Consider the following 23920-nt stretch of genomic DNA (forward strand, 5'->3'; position numbering starts at 1 on the left):
GCTTGCAGATGGCCACCTTCTTACTGTGTCCTCACATGGTCTTTCCTCTATGTGTGTACGTCCCCTGTGTCACTTTGTGGATCCAAACTTTCTCTTTTTATACAGACACCAGTCAGATTGCATTAGGGCTTTCCCAATGGCCTCATGTTAACTTCCTCACCTCTTTGAAGGCTCTGTCTCCAAACACAGTCACATTCTGAGGTACTGGTGTCTAATACTTCAATGTACGACTTTTAGGGACACGAGGCAGCCCATAACAATGATCAAAACAAGGAGTGTGTGTAGAAGACTCCAGAGAAGAAAAATTAAAGCCAGAAGAAACTGGGGTCCAAAGACTGACTTGAGGGAGACCCACAGGTAAGACAAAGCCAGAAGAGCCACGGGAAGAGGCAGACGAGGGTGAGAGAGGGAGAAGCAGTGCAGCACACGCAGCACCTGAGTAAGGAGGGGCTCCCCAAGCGATGCCGGGGTGCGCCGAAGACGGAGAGAGCAAAGAGAAAGAGAATTCAGAAGAGGAACCCAATTTCACGATTCAGGAGTGTTGGTGGCCTTTGGGGATAAAGGTTAAGTAGATTTAAGATACCGGAGATTGGGAACTGATAATATAATTAATGGTGGGAAACTGAATGCTAGTGTTGAGAAATCTGGCGTTAAAAGGAAGGAAATAACTTGAAAGATAGAGTTATAAAGTTCAGACTGAACCATAAGAAATTGTCATTTTTGTACATCAAAAGAGAATCAATTATCAGCAGTTTCAGGTGATTCAAGCTAAAAAAGTAGCTGTTTACTTTTAGGGAAGATCTGGCATAAATAAAACAGGAGTAAGAAATACTGGGAAAGGAGAGAGATACTGATGAAGCTAGGAGCAGATCATTGAAAAGTTTGAGGAAGAACTGGGAAGATAATTTAGGCAAAAAAAACTACTGATGAAGGGTCTTTTAGAAAGAAAATATGTTTTAAAAGGCAAGTTTGAAAAATGGTGATGGAGAAACCATGGACAGATGGGCTTAAGTTTTGCACTGCTAATAGAAAACTTAAGATGAAAATCTCTATGTCTATACATTTCATAAATGTTTGACAAATTTCTTCAAATGTTTCTTTAGTTGGACTCAAATTATTATCTAATATTTTACTAGTTTGAGAGCTGATATTTAATTTCATGGCATCTTCTCTAGTAGAATATGACCTAGGTTAAGATTAAAAGATATAAGATTTCAACTCTATCACTCTTTCTTGTAAAGACAGTGATGACATTGTAATATTAGAAAATTAGAAGGCGTTTTTCAACAACCCACATAATGCAGGGCCTATGTAAATAGCCAATCAACTTTTCCCTATCTGCTTGCCCATCTCATCAGGATTCCACAAGTTCATATAGTCATTGTAATCTCAACCAGTATAAAAACAGATCTGAAGAAATACTTCTCCAATTGATAAAATGAGAAGATAAGACAAATAATTGGGTTACTATCAAAATTTTTTACTATCAGTCACTAAATATGTATGACATTCTACTGACACAGCAAATAAGTAGTAGCTGCACAAAGTTTGAAGTGAAAAGCCATAGGTGTGCACCACCCTGCACCAAGGGATGGGAGGGAACTGATATTTGTAACAGCCTTTCCCTGCTGTTTTTTCCAACCTGGATTAGAAATACAAAGAATGGTACCAGGAATAAAAATGGCATGCTCTTAAGCATAAATTTAATTGGACAGTTTTGGAGGGAAAATAATATTTTAAGCTAAACAAAAGTATATTATGGAATATAATATAAAATGTATATAAACTTTAATGACAAAAACTGTAAAATATTTATGTGCAGCTGACTGAGTCTGGCTATGCCTCCAGAACCCACTCCACAGAGAATAGGATGCGTTTTCCAGATATTTGTTCTTCTCAGTCATTGGGGTTTTGTTCTTAAAACAATTTGAGAGCCGACAAGTGAAAAAAAGTGTTACTGCCTATCCAGACATTCAATTTACCATCAGGGAGTGATACTGGCACTAAGAGGAAGGCTGTTCATCACGTTCAAGAAAAACATGTCATTTAAACAGGTCGTTCATGTGAACAGATTACTAACTTTGGTTACATAACACAAAACTTCTGTAGCCAGATGTGTATGGACATGGGTTTTATAGAATGATCCTTTACGTTTGCAGAAGGAGCTACTCAACAAGACACACAGCCAATCACACCCACTTATCTAGAAAAAAATTTTTACATTGCAGTACTTGACTTTAAAACTTATAATCAATTACAGCTGGAGGACCCGCTGGAGGTGAAATGCAGGTGAACTCACCATCTAGATAACCCAGTACAAAATGTAGGCAGTAGAACCAATAGCTTAAAATTAGATTGGTGAAAAAGGACAAACGTTGCTTCTTAAATTTCTCCCTTCAGTAAGTGTTTTGTCCTTTTACATTTCCATGGTACTTTTTTTTTTTACATTTCCAAGATACTTAGAGAATACCCTAAAATTTTTAAATTTTCTTAAAATTTTTAAATATTCTTCAAAACGAGCATGCAAGTAGAAGCGTACCAAGAACCACTTCTATTTCATGGATGGGGAAATTATATTCAGGTGATTCAAAATTAATGTTAGATTCCTCTTTCCTAATTAAGCTAAGGAAATATTCATTAGGTTTTATACCAAGTCTTCAACAACATGTTGGTTATCATAAATTAGATTTTCCATGTAATAAATAATATGCATCCTAAATAATAACATACATCCTAATTAATAAATTTCAGGCAGAAATTAGAATTAAACTATCTTTTTCTATGTATTTACCTGAGGAGTACATTTTGGAAAGAGTATATATTAGAGACTTCCGATTAAGTGGCAGATTTAAAATACGTGTTCAGGGGCTGGCTCTGTGGCCGAGTGGTCAAGTTCATGCACTCCCCTGCGGCGGCCCAGGGTTCGGATCCTGGGCACGGGACATGGCACCGCTCTTGGGCCACGTTGAGGCAGCGTCCCACATCCCACAACTAGAAGGACCTGCAACTAAGATATACAACTGTGTACAGCGGGGGTTTGGGGAGATAAAGCAGAAAAAAAAAAAAAAGATTGGCAACAGTTGCTAGCCCAGGTGCCAATCTTTAAAAAATAAACTAAAATACGTGTTCAACAGAGATAAGTTAGGTGCTCATCAAACTTATTTCCTCTTCTTCATGGAGATACAGCCAGACTACGTTTCTGAGCCTCCCTTGAGTTTATCATAGCCATGCGTGCAAGTGTGGCATGTAATCCCTCAGTCTGGAGTTACCTCCACCCTTCTCTGCATGGGCTCTCTTTCCCCAAAATGCAGAGGATCCAGGAGGCTGCCGAGGCCCTAGGGGAAGGTGGAGCATCAAACTGAAAGGGGGTTGGATTCTTAAATGGCCACACGGTGAGAAGTACCCCTTGTACCACACACCCCCCCACCCCACCCTTAGACTGTGATGTGAGTAGGAACAAACCTTTATTGTGTTAAGCCTCTGAGATTTGGAGTTTAGTGTAATATATTTAGACTACTTCAAAGAACAAAGTGTTTATCTTCTAGCGCCTCCATTAGATATATTGAAACAACAGTAAATGAAAAAGACAAGACATAAACCAAAAGGACAAAGAAAACAAGTGAGGTGACTATATGTAGATAAATATTCATTAGTCTGAAGCTGGAAAATGGTCCCAGAAGAGGTAACTCACATAGCAGAGTATATGAAGCTGAAACTTAAATAGCTGGGAATAAGGGGAAGTTGACTCAGTCTACCCTGAACCCATAGAAGACTTAGTTCTCGGAGGAACTAGATAACAAAAGGTCGGGGTTGGGTAGGAGTTCAAAAGAGGGGTTGGATGAAAGTCTTAATTAGGAGGAGTTAGATCACAGATCTTTTCTACCAGTTATTAAAACTGCCAAATCTTAGGAAATACCGTAACTTTACTTGCTGGAAATATTGAACTAGAGATACACCAGGGAGCGTGGAGAGAAGGAGTGAGGGGCCAGAATAAAAACAACGGGGTTAAATAATGTCTGCACATGGGTGATGAGGCCTCCCAGCAATGTTACTCCACACTTCTCCCAGAACTCTGATATCTAGGCATCTAATACAAGAGAGTGGTAGATTCTTGATTAGAGAAATTAAATGAGAAAAAACCCACAATATTTGGCATCTTTCTGTGAAAATGCTAGAAGTTTCCTCTAGTATGCTTCTAGAATTAAGTGTCTCATCACCACCACACACATGCACAAATTATTTTCATCATCTTTTTAGGTCACCCTCTCAAAGGTAAAGAATTACTGCAGTTTTGAGGAAATTCCTCAGCATCAAATACAAAGACTAAAACAAATGAAAAATAAAATAATTTAGATGAAACAAAGATAATGCAGGTAGCTTACAAAAATTGATCATCATCATCATAGTTAATATTGTCAGATAAATTAGAAAAGATACTGAATCTATGATTCAGAAATACAATGCTAGGAATAAAATTAATCAGAGAACAAAAGTGAACTTGTGCACATTAAAAGTAGAAAAATTCTTTTAAATTACAAAATAAAGTTGAGAAAAATCTAGAAAATTGAATTTAGAAACCTAGAAACAAAATATCAAAAAGATGGATGATTGGAGGGAAAGACACAAGACTTAGATCAAATCAAAAAAATCTCAGAAATTAAGTAAAGAGAAAATCAAAAAGCAGAAATATCAAAGAAAGGGCTGGCCCCGTTGCCCAGTGGTTGAGTTCGCGTGCTCCGCTGCAGGCGGCCCAGTGTTTCGTTGGTTCGAATCCTGGGCATGGACATGGCACTGCTCATCAGACCACACTGAGGCGGCGTCCCACATTCCACAACTGGAAGGACCCACAACTAAAAATACACAACTATGTACTGGGAGACTTTGGGGAGAAAAAAGGAAAAAATAAAATCTTTAAAAAAAAAATCAAAGAAAATGCAGAAAAAAAAGATAAAATTGAAAAATCATTAGTTTCCAGATTAGATATTCCCACTGAGTGCCTTCAAATTCCAAAGGGAAAAAAATGATTTTTAAGCTAGAATTTTTATCAGTTGTGGTGGTTTTAAAACGTGGTTTTTAAAACCTTGAGTTTACTGATGCTGTAAGGAAGCCAAGCCTCATGGAGAGGCTACATGTAGGAACGCCAGTGCATAATCTCAGCTGAACCCAATCCAGTGCCAGCTCTGTGAATGATGAACCTCCCAGCACAGCAATTTCACTCTTTCCCAGCCATTCACATCTTCCCAGCTCAAGTCCTAGACATTGTGGAGCTGAGACTTACCGTCCCCACTGTGTCCTGTCCAAATTCCTGACCCACAAAATTTGTGAACATAATAAAATGGTTGTTATGCTATGCCACTAAATTTCAGGGTGATGTGTTATGCAGCAACATACAACCAGAACACCGGCTAGACCGTCAACTGAATGTTGACATTGTCAGACATGCAGATTCAGAATACGTACCTCCAAAAATCATTTCTTGGGAAGCTATTATATGGTATGCTTTAGCAACACGATGGGTTAGCCAAGCAAGAGAGAAACATCAGAGCCAGAAAACAGGGAATTCGGCACTGGAGAGAGGGAAGAAGGCCCTGGGGTTATAAATTCTGCACCAGAACTTCAGGGAAAATGATCAAGCTCTAACCAGAGCATGTGGTGCCATGGAAGGAATGTCTCTCAGGAAAAAAATTACTAAATTTACAGGGTTTGAGCGCTTGGAAAATGATTGTTAGGCAGCTAGCAGACAGATCCACCAGAACCTTTAGAACCAAATGGTGATAGGCACATATGGAACAAAACAAATTGAAGACAAAGTGATTAGCAACCTCAGGAGTAACAAGTAAATGTTAGAGAAAGGTGGAAAATATAACAAGGGTTAAGTCTTCAACCATCGAAATGTAAAGTCCATAGGTAAAGTCTAAGACTCATTTAATAAGTAATGCTAATAACATTCTATGGACAATTATATAGGAGCAAGAAGCAGCAGATTTGAGAATTAAGATATTTGGCTACAGGAGAAGAAAGAAAAGTACAGAAGATGTGGAGCAAGGGATTGCTGTATTTGTAATAAAGTCTTGTAGCACTCTTTTTAGTTCTGCTTGGACAACAAATACTGACACTCCGGAGGTATCCTGCGTGCACAGAAATCCTCATCATGCTGTATGGGTTCGTAGATTCAGTGTGGTAAACAGAGAACCATGCTCTCTGTCAGGCAGACAGGATTGGCACGCAGCCTCTTTGACTTACTGCCTTAGGTAAATTACTTGCCTAGCCTTTCTTCGCCTCAGTTTCCACACAGGAAAATGAGGATAATAAGAAGTTCTTTGTAGTGTTGTTCTCACAAATAAGCAAGACAAGAATTGCAGAGTAACTAGAGTAGAGCAGAATCTTAATATGTGAGCCCAATTTCTCGCTTTCTTTTGTGTTTGCAATTATCTGAATAAATACATAAATATCTTGTACTCTTTAAGAACATTCATCAAAATTAATTTAAATGTGCAATATAAATACTTGAGATCCACAAGGCCAAAGCCAAAATGTATGCTGTTCAACAATCTGGTGTTACATCCGTCTGGTGGATGTGAACGCCTAACACCTTCCAGCAGACCCCGACATTCACCAAATATAATGCATTGCATGGAATGGCTGGAAACTAAGGATTTGGGGTTTTGTTTTCAAAACTTCCACTGAGTGAGTTTCTCAAATCATCTAACTTTCTCAGAATTCGGATATTCTCTCCACATTGGATGAAGAGAAATGATGGTGCTGGTTACCTGTTTGGAGCTGTAAGAAATGAATTATTATCCATGTGAAGTGCATTGACTTCTTGGGAGAGAGTGCTGCCGCACAAACAAAAGGGTTTTTTAATTTAATGGGAAGGCTTTGTGTTGTATGCCCTGTTTACACAGGCCCACACAGCTCTTCCTTCCCAGAGGAGACCTTTCACCTCTCCTTTTGTGAGCCTTAATTCCATCTTGGATTAAAGGCGCACTAGGAAAAATGACTTTTTCTTCTCAAATACATTACTTTTATTATAGACTGGAGCGCAAATTATTATAGTTCGTCCCTCTCTAAGAAACTGTACCCAGAGAGCTAATGTGAGACAACACAACAATTAGGTCGAAGCCATCCTCAATTTAAAGAAGCAGAATTTCATGAACTGTGAATTGCGCAGAATCACCGAGCATCCTGTCACCACACAGACTCTGGTCCAGTGGGTCTGGGATGGAGGCTGAGAGTCTGCATATCCAACCAACTCCCAAGAGGATGCCAGTTCAGTTGGTCCCCAAACCACATTTTGAGCAGCAAGGATTCAAAGACAGTGCCACCATGCTGACGTGGTGTTGGCCACCAAAATATCTATCACTCGCTGTGCTAAACATTGACCACTTTTCAATGTCTATGGCCCCCTGATTTAAAGAAAGCTAGTGCCTTCTGGACTGAAACAACAGGTGGAGAGTGGACCGAGATTAAAAATGCATCCTCTGCTCAGGTATTCAACGCCTTGCTGAGTTCCATCAGGCTTTCTTCATCCTCCATTACCCTCATTAGTTCTGTTAGGTTAGTGATCTGTATCTTGGTCAAGACAATTCTTGCTGATTAACTATAATTACTAGTAATGGGGGCAGCTTTCTTTCAGACACTAAGGCCGTCAGCTCATCCGCACATTGTTCTGCCATGAAAGGTCCTAAACTGCTAGTCATTTACTTGCTTTTCCTTTAGAACCAACAACAAGTTGCTTCGTGTGTGGGCTTTTAAGTACCGTCCATTCTGTCTAAATGCCCGGAGTATACCTGTCACCTTACCTTTTCTGTTTCTTCCTCTCTCCTTTTTCTTTTTTTAAATTTGAGAACAGGAGAATGACAAGTCATTAAAAGAAAAAGTAGATAGTGCTTACATAAAATTCAAGCAGCAACAAAAACAAATAAATAATTAAAGGTATGTTGAAACATTATTTAATACTTTGAAAGATTGCAAAGTTTTGCACATTAAAGATAGTAAACACGAATAAATTAACACAATCTGCTAATACTATAGACTACCTATAAACAAATTCTTAAATTGAACAGCATTTCGTTTACTAACTTGGTGACCTATATATACGATTATTTTTTAAGTTTTTTGAACTATGCTTATGTAATAAATGTAATGCATAGACCCCTAGATATACAATGCTATCTATTACTTCTTGTAAGCAATTCTAAACAGTAAGCAGACAACACTATATATAAAATGCTCTAGTTTTAATCATTTTCTAACTTTATCTTTTATTGAAACACTGGGCTTGGATCTTTGTCATTTGCACTCAGAATCCAGTGAATGTTTAAATACACTTTTGACAATGATATTATTTGGGAAAAATAGTGTGGCAACTCTTTTTATGAAAATAAAACATTCCTGGCAAGTGTAGCGGAATACAGTATAAAACAGGCAAGTCTTAAAAGATATCCAAGAAGATCTAGTTATAATATAGTGAACGTCCTTAATGTAAGGCATTTTTAAATAGGAAATAATTCTTAAGACAGTAAAATGTAGACACAGCTATCCACGGACTGGCAACGGAAGCACCCGAGACAGGTACTTGAGACGACCCAGCCGCAAAACAACCTCCACGTCTCAATATTTTCATTCATAAAATAAAGAAATTAACAGAAGCTCTATCTACCTTAACAACTGTGAGGATTAAATAAAAGTGTATGTGATGACACTTGGAAAAGTTTGACAGTGTATTTTGTGAGTTATGCAATTGAAGTTAAATCATCTAAAAAGTACTGGTTTGGTTAAAACTAGAGTAAAATTTTTTGGTTTTCTGGGCCCCGGGAAATCTTCATTGCTTCCAAATTGGGAACAAGATTCTTTTCTTAGCATAACATTTCATACCTGACACTAATAAGTCAGTCTAATTTCATTCTCAATACACGTCACCTGGTTCATACAAATTGGTTACAAACAAATTGGTTGAAAATAAATTGTCTCCAATGACAAACTGAGCGACCTGAAATGCCCTTTACAATCCATCCTTCTAACATACATGTATTTCTTCTTCATGCGTACTGTTTCATGCTGTGGGGTAACCTCACAATGTTTTGTCCGGGCCTTTAATATGCTTGATCCTTGGGTTTTATTATCTGTGTTTTAACCCATCATTTCTAAATCCTCCTCTTCCATTACTCCAGTTTGTATAAACTATGAATTTGTAGCATTTTGGTTCATTTTCTGACCCTGATTCTGACCTTGCCCCTGTTCTGTGCACCCGTGTATATTTTTCAACCATGCCCCCATTCTGACTGTCGAAGTTATATGGTCTAAGTAGTTGCAATATTCTAAAAAGTCCTTACCATAAGACAGTTGTACATAGGAATGAATTCTCAAAACAAGTACAGACGTAATTATACATAGTAAGAGAAAAATACTAGTAAGAATTTTTAAGTTAAAAAAGATGAAATTTCCAAAAGCAATTGTAAAATTTGCAAGCCCTCTTCAAAGTACATAAAAAAAATCTAAAACTGTGAAACTTAAAAGCCTATAGAAAGTTTGACAGCTACTTCCTAGTACACAGAAATTAAAAAAAAAAAAAAAGAAACACATACAAAATTGCTGGAACATATTCATTACAGAGTAAGTTGTCTTGTTCTCACATCATGATGATGATGATGGTGGTGGTGATGATGATGATGATGATGATGATGGTGGTGATGATGATGATGATGCCACATCTTGGCACATGCTAGTCCTTGCAAATTATACTAACATACCCTTTTTTAAAACCAATTTGCTGATTTTGTTTTTTTACAAATTTCCTGATAAACCTTTTTGGCCTGTTGAAAACCTACTCATCTTTTGCTAAAGGTCAGATGGCACCTCCTCTGAGAATGTATCTTTGTTACTCTCACAGCTCCACGTCAGTGAGGCTATTTAAACATCTATCACATTGCACAGTGGTTCTGTATTTACTAGTCTATTCACTTAGGATACACATGTCTTATTAATAGCTTGTGGGAGAGTATGTGGCATGAAGCAGGTACTCAGTGAGTGTCTTTGATCAATTTATATAAGCATACATTATTTTTCCTTGAAATCACCAAGGATTATTATGTATATAGCACTAAGTTCTCACTATTCCTCCACAGTACTACTGGCATAGTTCTTACATTTCTAAACTACCTTTCTCAACGGCACACCTTGATCTTCCACGATCCATGCCATGTAACTTAGGAGTAAATATCATTCGTGGTACTATATGCCTTAGAAAATACGATGAGTAACTAACATAAGGATTTGTACAGAGTGTTCACCAATTCGAGGTATTAGGACCCAGTCAAAATTATAAAATTTTGCCATTTCTGTTTATTATGCTCTGAAATCTACTTGGTAAAGTAGAAATACTTCTGGGTTAGGAGTTAGATGGCCTGATTTGTGGTCTGAACTCTACCACTTAGTAAGTGTGAGACCTTGGCTAAGTTATTTAACCTCTCTGTGTATCAGTTTACTCATCTACAAAATTGTCTCCCTTAATATCACCAAAAATTTGCACGGGCTTGGACCCTGTCTTTTTAATCTCTCTAAATCATGCCTGGAATATAGCAGAACCTCAGGGAATATGTTTACTGAAAGAATAAAGGAAAGAATCTTGAGAGTTAATGAAGTATGTCTATTTGTAGCAAGGTTGGGGGAGATGGCAAAGGGTTGAGTCAATAGAGGAGATAGACATGTACTTCAATAGCAATAATAGCAAATACTTAATTCAAACGATAGAAATATATGCAATGTTGTACAAAATATGGCATGGTGTGCCTTAAGGACTGCAGTACGCATGGTTAGTTGAAATATCTGATCTTAAGGAAGTGGGCTGGCTTCAGATCTTTAAAGACCTTGAATAAAATACTAAGGCACTTGGGATTCATCCCGTAGGTTTTGGGGAAATCAGTAATAGAATTTAAGCAGGAGGGGCTGGCCCTGTGGCCAACTGGTTATGTTCCTGCACTCCGCTTCGGCGGCCCAGGGTTTCACCAGTTCGGATCCTGAGTGCAGACATGGTACCGCTCATCAGGCCATGCTGAGGTGGCATCCCACATGCCACAACTACAAGGACCCACAACTAGAATATACAACCATGTACTCATGGGCTCTGGAGAGAAGAAGAAGAAAAAAAACAAGATTGGCAACAGATGTTAGCTCAGATGCCAATCTTTAAAAAAAGAAAATGAATTTAGGCAGTTGAACAGTGTGCAAAATATGAACCTTAAGAGGATCTCTGCCTTGGGGGAAACATAGGAGAAAACAGAGACTAGAAAAAAGAAGGGACGAATGAAAATTTCTAAGAGCTTAGTAGATGAGAGGATTATTTCATTTAATAGTTACTAAATTACATTTAATATAATTATTACAAATTATTTGAGGAAATCATTATATTCCTTATTTAAAAAGGCATCATAGGCACTGAGAGGAAGAACTGGGCATTGAACCCATCAGGTGACTCATGGGTCAACATTCTCCGTACGGCCCATGACTTCCCTCAAGCCAGGGTGATCAGCTTGGAGTTGTTTGCATTAGTCTCTAGATCAAATAAAATTGAAGTACTTGAACTGAGACAGTGGCCATGGATACACACAGAGAAAAGAGGTTCCGGAGCTGTGTAGAAAGTAAGTTGACTGGACTTGGTGACTAGTTAGATATGAGATGAGAGAAAGGAAGAATTGAGAATGCTCCTTTCTCAAAATTTCAGATTATTTGAAGAGGCCAAAAAGAGGATACAGGAGAAATTCTGAAAAATAATGCTAATTAGAGAAAGAAAATAAGACATTTTTTTCACAATAAAGGTACAGAATGCTGTAGTTATTTTTTTCCAAATTCCAATTAACTCAATAAAGAAATAAGATGGGTACTTATTTCCATAATTGATTTGTGGTTTATATTTTTAATGATTATGTTAGTAATTGTTATGGACTGAATGTTTGTGTTCCCTCAAAATTCATTTGTTGAAGCTCTAATCCTCAAAGTGATTATATTTGGAAATGGGTCCTGTAAGGAAGTGACAAGGTTAAATGAGGTCCTAAGAGTGGGGTCCTAATCCCATAGGGCTGGTGCCCTTATAAGAATAGGAAGAGATACCAGAGCCCTCTCTCTCTGCCATGTGAGGGCACAGCAAGAAGGCAGCCATCTGCAAGCCAGGAAGGGAGCCCTCACTAGAAGCCAACCATGCTGGCACCCTCATCTCAGACTCCCAGCCTCCAGAAGTGTGAGGAAATAAACTTCTGTTGTTAAGCCGCCCAGTGTCTGGTGTTTTGTTATGGCAGCCCCAGCCAACTAATACAATGCTGTTTTATTAATTAATTTGACAGATATTTATTGAGTGCCTTCTATGTGGAGAGTACTATGTTAGATGTTGTGAAGCTGAATGAGACACTGTCGCTGCCTTCAAAAAATTTACAAAGGAAGCAGCAGAAGTTAGAAAAATGGGAAAAGCCTACAGTCCCTAAATCTGTAATATAGAACATCAAGAACAAATGTCAATGATGTCATTAACTGATCAAATGATCTGGGGGTAATTCTAGACCTTGTGCAAATTTTTCATCGTCAAGCAATTACTGTGTTGCAATCATACATTTCAGCACTTGATCCAAATTTAAGGAATTTCCAAAGGTTAGACAAGAGATTCAGTTTTTGCCTTTGAAGATTAAGGCAAACAGTTATAACAAATGTATACATAGGCCACAATACATCAATAGATTATACAAATGACATTTACACAGAGGTGAGCTTGTAGAATTACGAAGGTACTTTGGACGACAAAGAGGGAGTTCTGAAGGAGACCATCCTTTGAACTGGGTCTTGAAAGAATGATTTAGTAGTAAGTTACCTAGCACAGTAATCTTACGTGAAAGCTCATTTTAAAAATATACACCAAGCCTCAAAACATAAAATAAAAGATTATCCTGAAGCATTTCCACCATTAGGGGAAATGGATATGATGCAGAAAAGAAAAGAATTTAGGAGATTGCATTTCTGAGATTGTCTAATGTTATTTATCAGTTGAGAACTAAGTTAAAACTCGAAATAGTATTCCACTGGAATTTGGCCAACTAACAATCTAGAAAAACCAACAATTTATTTTAATATTGATTTCAAACTACAAAAGATATGAATAGTAGTCATCATATCATCCTATCAAATACACAGCAAATTTCATTGCAATTGTTCCTTAATTGTCTATGAGCCTTCTAGTCCTAGCTGATGAGCTATATGAGCACAAGGACTCTGTTTTCCTCATTTACCAGTGCCTGCTCCAAGGTCCTAGGATACAGTCAGCAGTGAATAGATATTTGTTGAACAAATAAATGAATGAATACACAATTATTTAACTATAAAATGCAAGGTCAGAATTTAATAACATAAATTAATTGGCCTTGCCACCTTGCTTAACTAAGACTATAATCATATTTCAACATGAATTAAGCATTTCAACATAAATCTATAAAGAATTATGTAATCTTATTAACTATTGGAGACTATTCACATGTAATTATAATGATTTAATATGATCTAAGTGTATCTTGCAATTACTGAAAGTCCTTTTGTAGGGGTGCAAATGATGCAGAGAATGATTAAGGACCAGAAACCACATTTCATGACACGGTAATAAAGAATTGGTCAAAGGCTGCAATGATGGGAAGGGCATTTAGTAGTCATTCAGAAGTAGTGATATAATATAGAAGTAGACAGACAGAGAACATGGTCTCATTCCATAGACTCTACAAGCGTATATGGATTGCAGTAATTACCATTTTCTCTCTTCTCAAGGATGTATAAATTATTAAAGTAATATTTAAGTATTTCTGACATTTGATTAGGGAAGTGGAAGTCACTCTACTAGATACAAAACATTTTTATAGTACTTTCTGTTTTTTAATGGACAGGAAAACAAAAGATACTGTATGTCAATTAGTTTGATTTTGAGATCCAGAAATATATAGCAATAAACTAACCAAAATAAAACACTATGCATAAAAGATGATAAATATATATGATAAATAAAGTGACAATATAAAGAAAAAGTTATGCTCACTCAATTTAATTTATATCTTCGTAGAAGTGCTGGGTATAAAAGTATAGAGAAACAATATTTATAATACCATTCAACCCAACATTAGAAATATTTCTGGCTTTATCCTAAGGGTCTCTTGTGTTTACTTTAAAACCAGCCAATGAAACTTTCTGTAATAGCATTTTCATGCAACTGTCATCAGTGGTTACTTGCCAGTATAAGGGAATAAAGAGGGGCAACAGAGGAAAGTTATATAGAGCTGAGATTATGTCTAGGAGTGACCTCTTGGTATTTTAATAAGATGACTGAGAAATGGAATATAAATATGAGTATTTTCTGCTCATGGTACAATATGGTGAAGTGTGGCTAATTTTACAAAAATACGTAAGAAATTAACGCAATTCTTGTCCATTTTTTACATAATCATAAGGAGTGGAAAGCATTCCAGTTATCAGAAATATATACTGATATACAGCAGAGAGAAAGCTGCTGAGCAAATGATCTGCAAGTGTATTTATGATAGTAAAGCGAAGACATAAAAGTACCTGAGATACACTGGAACATAGTTGGGGAGACTCTTCATGTTTTTTAAAATTTCCTAAAGGAATAAAAAGCTAATGGACTTCTAGAGAATCGGAATCTTTAAGTATCTGGCCTGGACAACTGGAGATGGTTCTCCTATTCACCCAGGGGATGCAGATAGTATTGATTCAAAGGGAAAATAATAAGTTTTAATATATCCATTTACAAAAACAGCCTGCTGCTAAACACATCCAGGTGGCAGTTGTGAATATGATTCTAGCTGTCAGGAGTCCAAGTCAGAATTAGATATATGCATTTGGAAGTCATACAAGTGTAAAAGGGCAGAAGTTGAAACCACAGTCAGGGATAAGAATATCTAAGTAGAATGTGAGGATGAAAAATGAAACAGCAGAGCAAACTCTAGATAATTCCAACATTTACTGTGCAGTCAGAAGAGGCTAGCAGGGCTCTGCATGGATATTTCAGTGTTATACTTATTACACCGTATTATAGTGAGCAATCCTTCCACTTGCTCCATTTCAGTCAATAACATGTCATCCTTGATTCTTATTCTTCTCTACATCTAACCAAGTGGCTAAGTGCTACGAGTCCCTCTTTTGACTTATTTAGGTTCAAGCTTTCTTTTCTATTCCCACACAATATCAAAATCCAAGCTCTTCATTACTTCACAAACTCCTGTCTAAAATCCTTATAGAGATCCAGCAACTTCTCTGTCCATTTCAGCCTGGACACTAATCAATCATTTCAAACCCTCTTCACCACACTGTAGGGGGCAATAGTGAAGTTCCCTACAACATTGACTTCTAATGTTCACATTTCAGGCAGAGGGATATGAAGTCTGAAGATAAATTTAAATACTTCAAAGACCAGGAACCTGGCCTTGTAACATCTTTTTCACTGTTGCTACTTCCCACCATCAGAATGGGGCCCAAACTTGTTTCACCTCCACCAGGCTGGTTTTCTCAGTAGCTTCATCTCCACCAAGTATAATCTAACTCATCTTTGAAGACCTGCTCTCTCGGTTGAAGGCACCCAAATCTAAATCATGCTTAAGGGCTTCAATTCCTCTATGAATTCTCCCTAATTCAGATACAACATTCTCTCCAATATCTTTATACTTGCAAAAATCACAATTCAACTTTTTCCTGTGATTTGTATATCTCAAATATCTCTAATTCTTACATATGATCTTGTTCCTTCTTCTACTAAATTTCTCGAGGTGGACAACCATGCCTAATACTTTGTTGTTTTCTACAGTTCCATGTACAGTAATATACAGCCCTCCAAACTGTTCAGTAAATATGTTCTTCCTTAACTTACAAAAGCTGGCAGAAATCAACTTCCTGTTGCCTACTTCTTTGCTTTCTGTAGACTAACACCAAAATGATATATGTCTATGTGAGTAATTCAAAGGTATTAAAAGAGAGTGTAATAAGAATTTTAGTATTAGTACAGAGGAAAAATGAGCACCTGATTAGTCTGCCCCAATTGATGACCTAAGAGAAGACGACCCATTAAATGCATGAGGATGGAGAGGTGGGGGGGAATGATCAAGAACACGTACATAGAACCTAAGAAACCTTTCCACTACAACAAAAATGTACATTTTGAGCAGATGTCATTATTCAAGGCACTATTAATCTTGTATAACAAGCAAAATGAAAATATTAATTATGCACACAAAATAAATATATTAAATTTATATCAATAATATGAATCATAAAAGCAAGTTATTTAAATGGGCTGGTATCAGACATGATTGCTTCCTTTCTTCCATTTGGTATTAGAGGTTTCATGGTAGGAATGGGATTTTGAGAACTTCTTGCCCTTCTCATTCTGTGTTCTGTCTCTTCCTCTCCCCTTGCTTCAATTTCATCCTTATTTATGGCTTATGTGTCGTTTCTCTCCTGCTCACTGCTCATCATGGTTTCTCTCACATTTGGAATTAAAGTAAAAGTCTTACAGGGCTCAAAGGATCCGGCTTCTGGCTACTTCTCTATTTCATCTCCACCTCTCTCCCTTCACTCAATGCTCTTCAGCCCAGTTGGCCTCCTTGCTCGTCCTCAAACAGCCAAGTATTATCCTGCCTCAGACACTTTATACTAGCTTTACCTGTGCATGAAATGCTCTTTGTGGCTGCTGTATTCCTCCATTTAATATTAGAACTCAGCATTTCGTATTAGCAGCCCTGCTCTCTTCTAAAGATCATGGTCAATTACCCTCCCAGAATAGTGACTCCTTTCCTTGTCTGCTCATTTCTTGGCACAAGAATCCTAAAGTTACTGGGTGGCAGCTATAGCCCAAGTTTAATGAGACTCTTACTGCGTCCCCTGGTAGAAGACTTCCTTCTGAGAATCAAGATCTCTAGGCCTACAGAGTCTAAACTATAGAACAAGAACTATAAATTCACTAAGTGGGTCACAGAAAGTGATGATAAGAAAGACAACTCCTATTTCTGTCTCCTTGATTTCTGGACCCATGCATTTACCTAATAGAGGCACAGTATCATATAAATGCTATTGATCTGGGGTGTATAAAACATGCTAGAGGATGCGACCCCATCTGGCACCTCAGGTGCATCTTTAAGAGGCCATTCCACCACTCTACAAAGCCAGTAGCATTTGAGTAAGACCATTATCTCCCAAACTCATCTTCCTATCATCTTTGCTTAAAGTTGGCCCTTTATGGCCTGAGGTGGTAATATATGGAGTCTTAAATTAGCAGATGAAACATTCTATAAGTCCTCCACTAATTTTGATGGACAATAGTTTATGGTCATGAAAGACAATTGCATACCCAGAATATGTGTTACTTTCAGTCAAGATGAATTGTTATCCCTTCCAAAGTCAAAGGGGTTCAATGTCATCTTGCCATAAGTGGTTGGTTGGATTTCTTTGGAGGATTGTGTTAATCTCTATCTCCTTTGATCAGTTAAAACTTCATCATTGCAAGTTCCTGAATCTTTGTGGAGTTATCTTCCATGCTCTGAAAAGCTTGTTTCTTACCAAAACCTCCAACATACTTGTCATTTCTTGCTTATTTGATCAACTTAGTAAAGTGTCATTAATACTATAAACCAATCTCTGATTCTTCAGAATTTCCAGATGGTCCAATACCCTTTGCACTATATTGTGACAGAAGAGTAAACAGAGCCCTAAGGCGAGATCATAATGTATACTTTTGCTCATCCCATGTGAATGCAAATTTCTCTTGATCCTCCTCTAAATAAATATAAGAAAGCACTTTCCAAATAAATGCCCACATACTACATACCAGAAACTATGTTAATCTACTGTGTCAAAAAAATACCACATTAGGCATATCCGCAATAATTTCAGGTACTGCTAGATTGAGTTTGTGTTATTCCACTGTCATCCACCATGATCCCAGTTGATCAACAGGTATCAGACTGATAAATTAGATAGAGATATAACAGAGATCACTACCCTGCTTAAGTCTGAGAGTCTTTAATTTTTGAGGTAACACTAATCTGTCCTTCCCCCCAGGATGCAGTGTGGATTTTGACTTATGATCTTGGATGAATGGCTCCATTTTCCACTTGACTGTCACCTCTACTGTACATCTTGCTAGGCCCTTCTTCATGAGAAACTTTCCTTCAGTCAGTGGGCTTTGAATCTGAGAACTGGCTCAAGTATAGAAACTTCGCAAGGCATTTTGTGTTGAGGTGACTGCCTCAGCCTCCTGATCGTCTATTCTAGATTTCCTTTTAGTGAATAAGTTAAGCCAAGCCATTTTTTGGTAGCCTGTGTATCTTGCCTGTAGGAACAATGTGCTGTATTAACCATCTCTATAAGTCTCTGGCTACTGCTCCCATCTAACTGTTCATTGAGATAATAGTGCCCACCTTGTTTCTGATGGTTAAGCACCACCACCTCATTCACCATCATGAATTCTATGATTTCAAGATACATTATCCCCATTGTTATCAGGGAACTCAGTTGTACAACAGCATCTCCTACCATCAGCCCCAACTACAGAGGACAATAACCGCTGAGCTGATCAATGATGTTGGTCCCACTCTCACCAGCACATTCCTTACCACTGTTGTGAGAAAGTGTCTTTTGAGCTCTTTCACACAACATATCCAGTTGGTGGGATGGAGGGAGTCCAACCTTACGTGGTAAACCTGCTGTACCACGCCCATTCCTATGAGCTTGTTGACCTTATCCTCCGCCACCTGCTAAAGTAGTGCCAGAGTTTCTACTTCAGTTAGTGTGAGCCATAGTTTGTTTTCCTCCCCAAGCTTCCAAGAACCATCTTAGCTACTTGTTAACACCATACTCAATGTTCATGCCTAGGTGTTAAATTCTGTTCAACAGGAGAGTGTTTCCACATGGATAAACTCTTGTGTTTTCAACTTTATGTCTCTGCCCCTTGACCCAGCACTCTCAGGATCAAGTCTCATGCATGCTCCCTAGATGCCTGATGATGTATGTTAGCCACACATTGCAGGCCCTCTGGCAATAGTTCCACTCCACTCTTACTAGGCCCAGCACATCCTCGAGTTATTCTGGTACTGGATTCTTGTTATTTCCTTGGTTGCCAAGAAGGGGGGGTCAAGTGTTGTCCATTAAGGCACTTGCCTCATATGAGGCCTCTTCACTGATCTTCAAACAAGGATAGAATTTTCTTACAGAAGGACCACTTCTGCAAGCTTGGCAGATTCCGGGGAATTGGAGAATTCAAGGTTTTCAACTGCATATACCCAGAATTGCCCATTCAAAGTTTCAGGATCCCATTCCTTCCCAGTAGGAGGAATGCTACTACTAAGGAATGCTAAATCTAAAAATTCAACCTTTTATGAAACTCCATTAGTCTTAGAATCAAATCCTGAGCTTGGTTCTTCATTCTTTCTGCCCTTGGCTACAAGAGGTGAATGTTTCCTTCAATGCTGCCGAGCATGCCTTCTGGTTTTCACAAATTGATGATTAATCAACCCAAGCCTGTCATTATTTCTCTCAGTGCTATGCAACAGCCTTTCAATTTCATATTCCCAATAACATTTGCCTTTTTCTCATACCTCACCAGCTAAGGCAATGTCTTCCTCAGTATTCCATCTTGGTTCACCACCAATGGTGAACTAAAGTAATAAATGCTTCAAAAACTCAGATTTCAACCAATCTTGCAACCCTTGGAGCTGGGATGACCCTTCAGAGCAGTCCCCAATTGAGGCAAGTGGTCCAGACTTTTTTATCCCCACATCAGCCAGTGACTGGGCACAGGCTGAGCCCTGGGAGGGGAATAGCCTTGTGAGACGTCATCCCCTGTGACCTCTGGCAATTCCCAGTGAGGGGCAGAGTTGTGACTGTCAGCAGCAAATATTCCCAGTAGCAGAGATCTGGGCAGAGCACAGATGTAGTACTCACTACGGCTGAAAACAAATTAAGTTAACTTAAGAAATCCAGAAATTACCATATTTTATAAGAAGAATTGGAAATGAAAAAGTGATATGAAAGTGACGATTAAAGCATTTATTTAAATTCCTTGTTTATTGCAGTATAGAAGTAAAACATAATTCATATCCAATACTGTGTAGTATTACTGCATGTAACACAAAAACATGCCAAATAATGAGTTTATAAAGTATAAATTTAATTTCAGCAATTGGTCTTCTAAATGTTTTATACTATGCAGAAATAAGTGAGAGATTGTATAGAAGGATTTGAGGGTTTTAGGGCTTTAAGCCCATTGATGTTTCCCATTTGAAACAAATGGCATATAGGTTCCCACTCTCTGAACACATTTTGAGGAATGGATTGGGTTTGGACATTTGTGTTCTCCAAGAAGAGTAATCCTACTAGTCATTAACACGTAGTAAAAATTAATAAAATGTGAGCTAAGTATCAATAAATGGGAGTTTGAATGTGGGGTAATGGAGTAAGAATAGGTCACTTATAAAGCATGGAGCATTTCAAGAGAGAATAATGTCGACTTTCAGTTAATTTTGAAGCATCATTAAAAGCCTACTGTGTAACAGATTCTCTGCTATGTTCTAAGTGCACAAGAATAAATAGGCGTATTTATTTTAATGGGCTCCATTCTCAAGGAGTTTTCTGTCTAGCAGGGTCATACAATAAAATAAGCAAATAATTGCAATTTAATTGTGAGACAGAATAATAGCAGACCTGTTACTAACTGTGGCGCAAATAGGAAAATGATCAACTTTGGTCCGTCAGAGAGGAGGAAATCCCGAAGTGGGGTCTGAGGTGTAAGATGAGTTTGCAATGTACATGTGTGGGGAGGTAGGAGGGTTATGGAGAAAAGGAAAAGGGAGTTCCAATAAAAGTACGATCCATTTAAAGGTACTAGATGAGAAAGAACAAAATGAAAATCGTGGGGAATAGTACTAGAAGAGATTGCACAGGTGATCAAGATCAGCACGGAGTGAACGAGGCCTAATCACGAGTTCTCACTCCATCTTCCAACCGTTCTGTGACTACACCCCTTAAAACAATTACTACATTTTATCGCAACTTTCCTGCATCACACCAAGATATTTTTAAGACTAGGGGTTGTGTCTGGGCCACCTCTGTATCCTCTAACACTGTCTGATACACAGCTGAGTGGATGCTTTGAATTTCATATAGGGAAAATGCAGTATGAATAAATAATAATGATGATAGTAATAATGATAGCAGTTAAAATTTTTGAAGCATTTCATACCATGCAAGGGTGATATTTAGATTATTTTATTTAATTCTCACAACTCTGTTACTTAGATACCATTATTATTCACATTTTACAGATGAGGAAATATGGATCAAGAAAGGGAGAACAATATAGCCAAGGTCACAGAGCTAGTGAACTGCGGCCCTATCACCCAAACCAGAAAGTATACAGGGCACTTGGAGAGTTAGGAGAGAGGATGCAGGGTGCAGAAGAGGGCTTCAGGGAAGAGTACCTCTGAGGCTGAGGAGGAACCTCGTTTTGCGGTGTTACCTACGTGGCCAGAACTGCTACTAGGTGCCGCCCCTTTGGCTCCGGCAGCTCATCAGCCTTCTGGCTGGAATGCAGACACGTTAGGGGGCCGCCAATGTCAGCCTATCCTGATGTCCTCACTCCCTTCCATTTAACCCACCCAAATTAGCTGATATCTTCCCAGCCTCTCCATACTCTCTCCTACTAGAAAAAGGAAAAAGAATGAGAAGAGAATGGGTGAAGAGGAAAGGATAATAGAAGGAAGAGAAGAAGAAAGACGCACTTGATATCAGACTTGCTGGCGGATTAGAGAACCTCCTTCTTCCACGTGGACCCTTTGTTGTGTTCTCCAACCTCTTCTCCATCTTTATTTTGGTGACCCTACTCATGAGAACTTCTACATCAGGTCCCTGTAAATTTCTAAGTGCTTCCTGGACCATTTTACTGCACTTAATCTGCACGGTTTCCTCACTTATTTAGTCCAGAAAACTGTATCTATTTCTGTTGATGTGTTGCCCCATTTCCAAAGATTTTATTTATACACGGAACTCAAAACTTCATGAATCCATCACTCCTATCCCCCATCCTACCCGTTATCTTCAAGGAAATGGATACACGCACTGTTTCATGGTCTAGAATATTGTTTCGATTTCTGTCCTTAGACATCTTAGCTTAAGAAGGGGTAGTTTGAGCATGAGAATGGGTTACAGTAAAATTGGAATGACGATCTGCTTGATCATCAGTCTCTAGCTGATAAAAGCCAGAGTTCGAGGGAAAAGAATGATTCATGGGAATAACGATTCCTTTAGTTCACCAGCTTCCTTCCTTCTTGACTTTCCCCTGGAGAACGTATGCAGCGTCTATACATCCCTCCCTTGATGTCAGCCGGTGAGAACAGGGATAAAGCAGCCTTTATCTGGCAAGCAGAAGACTTCTACATTTGCCTGGCAATAAGCCAACACAAATGCAAGCCTCAAAGTTGTCCAGACTCTGCTAAACGGCCTTTGGGGAACAGCATCAGGAGATTTGGGATTTCATTTTGTTTTCTCCTTTGTGTTGCAGAACTAAAGTTATAATGCTGATTTCTTCAAAGTAGCGAGCAGTCAAGTGACACTTTCAGTAACCATTACCTAATGTCCCAGAGAACACCCAGACGGGGTGGAAGACCACAGTGCTAAACATTAAAACTCAAGGTCACCTCAGGTCTCATCCTTTGAGTCTCAGCTTAAATGTCAATTACTTAGGGAAACTCCCTGACCTTCCAGGCCGTGAACACTCTCAATGCCCTGTGCTTTGCCTCCATAGTAGCTACTGTAATTGTAGTTATTATTTCTACAATTATGTTAATGCTTTCCTCACTAATTCCTGAACTAACAAAGTCTACCCTGACATCTTATTTAATACTGCAGACGGTACTCTTATGCCCATATTCCCAATGCCTCTTACCTTGCTGTAGTTTTTTCTTTTTTCTCTTAGCTTGTCTCACCTAATATCACTCTATATAAGTTATTTATTAATCATTATTTATTACTTATTCTTTGTTTTCCACAATTAGAATGAATGCTTTACAAAATCAGTAGCCTTTTGTATTTCGTTCAGTGATATATCCTAAGTTCTAAGAAGAGTGTATATAAAGGATGTGCTTGATAGATATTTATTAAGTAAATAAATGGGGAGGAGGAGAGATCTCTCTGGTACACTTCACATCCTCAGTGCCTGAAAGGTTCTCTTCCCAAGATTTCACAGTCGGTGCCTACTAATTTGAACATCAATAAAGACAGGAGATGAGAGTGAATGAATAAATAAAACACGCAAATTGCTTAAGCACATATTTTAACTAGCTATGACTAAACCCTTCAAACTAGTATCTTACCCTAAAACAGATAGTTAATTTTACTGAGTTTATTCCATAAACTGAAAATAACTCATTATACATGATATCAAAATTATGCAGTCTCTATCTGATCCTCTGTAGGTGTGTGTGAACATGTATATTTGTATATACCTGTATACTTCAAGTGTGATGTTTCTCTTGTGTCACAGACAGGTTAGAGAACTAGGGAAAATAAAAACATAGATGAGTCAAAGTATAAGAAAAATTTTGTTTGCTTTATTTACATCCTTGTTTTTATTTCATCCCTTCATGTGTCTGAGTATTTCTGAAAATGCATGTCATGTAAATAAGGACATTGCAAACTTTATTCCAGTATCATATATGTATAGTTATGAGCATATATTTTGGGGTGGGCATATATTTATATGAACATATAATTCCATATAGAAAAATTAAATAATTTCAATATTAAAATATCTAATAACTTGAAATTTTTCTCAGCTTTGAAAAAATAATTTCCTATGAGAAAATTCCCAAAATATATATTTTCTCTCATAACGTAG

The sequence above is a fragment of the Equus asinus genome, chromosome 3 (genome assembly GCF_041296235.1).
Source record: "Equus asinus isolate D_3611 breed Donkey chromosome 3, EquAss-T2T_v2, whole genome shotgun sequence".
Taxonomy (NCBI): domain Eukaryota; kingdom Metazoa; phylum Chordata; class Mammalia; order Perissodactyla; family Equidae; genus Equus; species Equus asinus.